This window comes from Carlito syrichta, unplaced genomic scaffold, assembly GCF_000164805.1.
Source record: "Carlito syrichta isolate Samal-C Ts95f unplaced genomic scaffold, Tarsius_syrichta-2.0.1 Scaffold304488, whole genome shotgun sequence".
In the NCBI taxonomy this organism is placed as follows: Eukaryota; Metazoa; Chordata; class Mammalia; order Primates; family Tarsiidae; genus Carlito; species Carlito syrichta.
In genome coordinates this window covers 70,258-76,623 of record NW_007248584.1, presented here as the reverse complement: position 1 = coordinate 76,623, position 6,366 = coordinate 70,258, and the positions used below count along the sequence as shown (strand labels likewise).

At 39.7% G+C, this 6,366-nt stretch overlaps 2 pseudogenes; both read right to left on the bottom strand.

Moving 5' to 3' along the window:
* Positions 1-1,460: 1,460 nt before the first annotated feature.
* On the bottom strand, positions 1,461-1,805 carry LOC103262418 (annotated as a pseudogene).
* Positions 1,806-1,831: 26 nt separating this feature from the next.
* On the bottom strand, positions 1,832-2,940 carry LOC103262417 (annotated as a pseudogene).
* Between the last annotated feature and the right edge of the window lie 3,426 nt (positions 2,941-6,366).

Below are 6,366 nucleotides of genomic sequence, written 5' to 3'. Positions count from 1 at the left end.
AACAGAAACTTGAAAACACACCATTAGCTGACTAGGTCAAAAAACTACTGAGTTCAAATAATTGATATGGAAGTATTTTGGTAAAGTGCCCACAGTGAAAGCAGTTTAAAAGGAGCCCTTGTTTCTACAGAAAAAGTTGTGACAGAGAATAACTCATAACCTCTGCAATACTACACAGCACTCATGCAATCAGGGGAGCAATATCCTGGACATACAGCTTATTTCACACTAGTGAACAAACTCAAGATTTTTATTTAAAAAATCTGACTTTGGGCCCGAAGATAAAACATCACATAAATACATATGTACAAACCCTAATTCCTAGACTCTTAAATGCACTAGGTCTAAAAATTGCTTTTTGACTTGTCTTTAAGTTTAAAAAGGAAAAAGTGTGTAATACACTTGCATATGCACTTCTGAATTAAGAAGCAATATACATTAAGTGAGAAAAAACCCTGGGATGGTACTAATTTACTTAGATTTTTGTACATGATCTTTGGGTATTCATGAGACTCAGTTTAACCGTCCACTATCTCATAAGCAACTTAATTTTCTAAGTTTCCCAGGAAATGTATTTAACCATTTACAAAAACAAAATTTCTAATATGCACTTTACAAAATCATGATCTTATTTTCCTGCATATTCTTACATAAAACAGGTATCTGAAAAAATATTGCTCAAAAACATAAAAATGTATATTAAGTGTTTCTTTTGCCATTCATACATATAAATATTTTACTGAAGAAGATGCATCATTCAATAAACAAATGCAAAAACTGCTTTATATGAAGTGTGGTTCTCTGCTATTTAGCAATATAAAATATAAAATGATTTGCAATATAGTTAGCTATTGCAAAGCTAAACTCAAGAGATTTGCAAACCAATACAGTAGTGAACAGTCCCATTAAGAAAAAGTCAATTCAATTTTGTAACAGATTACATAAAAATATGGGTCAGTAAATTCATTATAAATGCAAAAAGGAGCACTGTTTCATCAGCACATTCTTCAGTCTTGTTTGAACTAGATGCCAAACTTACTCAGTTCATCTTTTTTAAAAAATTTATTTATTTATTTATTTATTTTGGAGAGAAGCAAGTTTTTTTCTCACTTAATGTATATTGCTTCTGAATTCAGAAGTGCATATGCAAGTGTATTACACACTTTTTCCTTTTTAAACTTAAAGACAAGTCAAAACGCAATTTTTAGAACTAGGACATTTAATTTAACTGACAATGACACTGGGTAACAGTGCAGGGAAGAGGTAGTGGAGCAAGAAGGTGGTCAGGCTTCCTGCCCCTAACCAACCTGGATTTTAACAACCTAGAAGGGCCTCACCTAGCCTCCCGGTGTAGTCAGAAGGGGTGGGAAATTGGATATCAGAGGCTCAAAACATGGAGGCGGGCGGATGACAAGGCTGAGTAGAGGCCTGAAGGTGAAGGAGGGGCTGTGGGGTGCTCCCTAGCACAGGTCCTCGGCAGTGAACATGCCAGCAGCCCAACACAGGATGGAGTCCTTGGGGGCATCATAGGGGTGCTCCTTGGATGGGATCTCCAGGACTGCTGGGATGGAGTGCTGGTGGGCGTCCAGGGCGTGCTGCACCATCTCCGCCATGTATTGGTTGATGAGGATGATGCCGGTATTGTCCTGGTTTAGAAACTGCCGGAAAGTGTCTTCAGTCTCATTGATGTTCATATCCTTCTCCACCACCAGGAAATTGGGGTGGCGGTTCTTGTTGAGTTCCCCTATGCTGCCCAGCAGGAAATCAGTGACTGTGTCCTCGTCTCAGATAACCGCAATCAGCTTTCCCCTTTCTGGTCATGCCCCAGCCAGGCATCTTGTTTTCCATTAAGCTCTTGGTCAACTTATGCATTCTGGTATGTCAATATATTCCATAAGGACAAGTTCCGCTAGCTCTCCCAAATAAAAGATGTATTTAATTTTTTGGTTGAATTTTGAGCTAATAAATGGTCTTATAACAGCCAGAGGTATTCTGATAAACCAAGAGAGGTGTACAATGATTCGATTTTAGATTTTTCTGTAACCTTCTATCAATTTGCGGATAGCATTTCCAGAGCCATCCTAGACTGGGCATTTTGCTTTAAGTTGCTGCATCATTTAAATAAACTATCATGTAGTTTTCTGCTACTAACAGCTCCCAAATGTCAATAATGTATTTAAAGAGATTGTCTATCAGGTATCTAGAGTTAGGCAGACTGGTTGACCACTTTCAGGCATAAAACAGACAGCAAACATAATGACATTTAATCCATCCCTGTATTAATAACATCCTCCATGGTTGATGACTATTTTATAGAATTCAGTTGCCTTCATATCAGGACCCTGTGGTCCTGTTCTCCAATTCTGAACATACACACCAGCGTCATCCATCTTCTTTTTCAAACCCTGCTGTTGTGTATTCCCTAATTGAGCCTTTCATAATTACTTTAGTAGTCTTGGGTTTTGGAAGATCATCATCCCATTCAAACTTATTACTGTTCTCTGAGGGTATGTCTAAGCCATCTAAGTCAGTCTCCCACTTTCATCCAAATCATCTGACTACACAGAGCCATCACTAGCATCCGGTGTCAGGCTAATGCCTGGAGCCATTAGTTTCTTTCTCGTTGTATTCCCATTAACTTTAGTGAACCAGGTTGGCTCTCTGGTCCAGTTACAGCTAGTATATCTGCTTCAATACTATCATCTTCCTGTAAAAGTATTGGAAAATTGTCATCTTTCCATTCTTCTTCAAGTTCCACACCTTCCATTCTTGGTCTAGATTCAATGTCAACCAAAAACTCCTGATAATCCAGAAAGCCAATGTTTCCAGAGAAGCCTTGGCCCTCTTGTACTCTCTGCCACTCCAGGTCAGTGATATCAAACTGACAGCCAGGTCGCAGAAAGCTGCACCCAGCAGAGCCTCCTCCCCTGGGTCAGTGGTGGAGATTCTATCCCAGTGCCCAGGCCACTGCTGTGCAGCAGGGACTGCAGCAGATAATCCGGATCTCAAAATTCTTAAACTTTTTTTTTTAACAAGAGGTCCCACATTATCATTTTACACTAGGCCCAGAAAATTAGGTAGGTAACCAGTCCCACAGAGGTAGAAAGGCAGATTCCCTTTCTCTCCAGAGGGCAGATAAGGGCAAGTTCAGGAAGAGGAAGCAGCCTCTGATATTTCTCTACTTGTGAGAAATCAAAAGGAATCCGGAGAGAGAAATCTCACTCAGAAAAAAAGTAGAATTGTCTTTCAGACCAAGAGACCCAGATGTGATGCAGCATGGGGGGAGGGGGAGAAAAGGGGGCACCCAGAAATGATGCAGCATGGGGGGAGAAAGAGAGGAAAGGAGGGGGGAGAGAGGAAGAAGGAGAGGGAGAGAGGGAGGAGAGAGAAAGAGGGAGAGAGGAAGAGAGGGAGAAGGAGGGGGGAGAAAGAGGTGGGGAGAGAGGTGGAGGGGAGAGAGAATATGAATGAATTCAGTCAGGGATAAAGGCAGCATTCATAGGTCATAAGCTTAAAATGTTTCCCCTTAGGGAGCCATTCTAATCGAACTAGAACTTTGACCTCACAAAACCTTTTTTAGAATACTCAATCCTTCAAAAATGATCTTTTATGATGAAATTAAAGTAAGCCATGTGGGTCTGCTGGAGGCTGATGGTACTATCGTTCTGAGCTCCAGCATAGAAAGGCATTGGTGCTAACCTTCCTATCAGCCCACACCCAGGCCTGCAGGAGGTTTTCTGCAGGGATGGAAGCTCCCAAAATGCAGGAGACACCCAAGAAGCTCAAGACTTCATGATTCACCCATCCTACAAGTGAAGATTTCCTCATAAGAAGAAAAAAGGACCCAAAGATTCCCAGTGTGGTGTTGACAAATAGATGATGTCATTATTATACAGTAAAATTATTATCCTCATGTACTGTTTAAATTTTTTATCAGATATATGTAACTGGCTTATTGAGCCCTGTCAACTCACTGAGATATAAATCTGACTTTTTTTTTTTTTTTTGCCAGAAGCTATTCCTAAATGTCTTATATAAGTATTGCCTTCCTTAATATCCCATCTTGACCCAATTCCATAAGTTTACAGACACTGTGTCTTACATAAATGGCATCCTTTTTGTTTTTATGATTCAGTCCTATTTATTTAAAAAAACTTCAATATGACATCTGATTCAAATCTGTTCTCTCTACTCCCACTCTTACCCCAAGCATAGGCTAAAGTTTTGACTTGACTGACCTGAAGTGAAGGGTTAGGTTGCATAGTCTGACTACCAGACCCCTCCTCTCCCCTTTTTCTACCCAATATTGCTTCCTTCCCCATCAGGGTGGGGCTGAAGGGTGGGGCTGAAAAGAACAAAAACTACCCTCCTGTGTGTTAGTCCTGCCTGACTTCTTACAGTCTATCCTGAGTTTGGTAGTGATGATGGTTTTCACTCATTGTATTTTCACTCAGGGCAGTAGGCATGAATGGATGGTAACTCCAACATGGCTCACTGGTAAAAAGCTCACTCTCCCCATCTGATTGTCCCCAGTTCCCTGGTAAAGCAAACAACCAAAAAGGAATAAAAATGTGCCATGCTTTTGTTAAGCTGTGGCCCAGCAATGTGGTCCTTTGAGATCTGACTAGGCCCATATTTTCCTAAGCTTTAGCCCCCTCCCCTACCTCAGGGAGGTGAATTTAGACAGATAGTAAGAGGCCATGGGAAGACTAAGACTCTAGGCCATTGGACTACTCAAGACACAGAGAATGAAACACACCAGAATCAGAGGAGTGGAAGGAGGGACGGAAACAGATTGGAGTGAATGTAGGAAGCCCACTGCTGATGAAAAAAGGATACAGAATAACAGGCTTTTATGTTCCATGGCTGGGAAGAAAGAAAAGTTTGGATGGGTTGGGTTGTGGGTGCTTTCTTGGTGGTTTATTTAAGAACTTAGCCTATGGAAATATACTTCAATTTGACAGTTTTCTAAATTTCCCAATTCAGAGTTCAAATGATGTTTGTATTTTGATTCTTACCATCTCAGGTTACTTTTCAACATACAAAGCATCACCAACACAATCGTGATTTATCAATATAGGATCTCTCATTTCAAATGGCATTGCAACAAATGTTACCTCAACATTGGCCAAACACTAATGAAAGTCATGGTTTTAATATTATCTCTGTAAGGCAATTAAAAAGAAAACAAAGAGAAGGAGGAGGCTTTAGGAAGACATTGATACAAATGACTTTGCCCCAGGTTGGCACTTTATCCTAGGAGAGAATGCGGCTATAATAAATTACAAATTAATTCCAATAGAAACTGATTTCTAAAAAAAGGAAAACTACAAAGCAACAGTGTAGATACAAAAGCAAAGCAATGTTTCGAAGAATTGATACACAAACATCATCAGCATGTTTAATGTTCTATATGGGGCAAATCTTTTACAAGGAGATCTGTTTCTTAAACTTTCCATGGTAAGCAATCCAGGATGGTAAGCTCCCTTTATTATTCTCTTTTTCTGTTCTTCTCAGTGGCCCAGATCATTTAAACTGATAAGCAACAGCTGAACTACACAAAAAGCTCCTGATAAATAGCAGCTAAGAGAGGACAGAAAACAAGCAGAATTCAGCTCTAGTAACATAAATCAGGTGAAAATCCAAAGCCTGGCCTATGTGGCTACAAAAGTGCCCCCAAATGACACAGAAATGAATTTTCCTGATTTCTTCACTTAAGTATAGTTTTCATGTACTACCATTATGAGAACATAAAAAAATTTCATTTCTTACTTGACATATTCATTTTCAATGGCTTGCATGTCCAAATGAAGATCTGGGGACTCTCCAAATAGCATATAATGACACAAGAGGAGGAAGGAAGTGAAGAAGGTAGAGGTTGAGGAAGAGGATGGGGTTAAGAGTGATTTGCATTTCTCTTTGTGTTTCATACTTATTTAACAGGCTATAATTAATACCACTACTGATTTGATTTCAGCTAAGTTGCAAGCAAGGTTGGTGTCAGCACCAGGAAAGGTGACTTCCAGACTAAACCATATATGGGGTAGAGTAGGAGTGTCTACATTCCTTAGGCATCCCTTGGTTAGCCGCATCTATGTTTCCTTCTTTGTTGCTCATTGCAAATTGTTTCATGTTTCTACATAACATAGCCCCAGTCAGTAAAATGGGAATAATGCAGCCAGCACCATTCTGTGAATACAGTCTGCATGTGATGTCTCATTTGACTCCTTTGGAACTACCTTCAAAGTAGTGTTACTTGAAGTATGGTTCATAGACCAATAGCATCAGCATTATCTGGAAATTTATGAGAAATTCTGAATGACAAAACCCCCTTAGATTTTCTGAATGAATCAGAATTTGCATTTT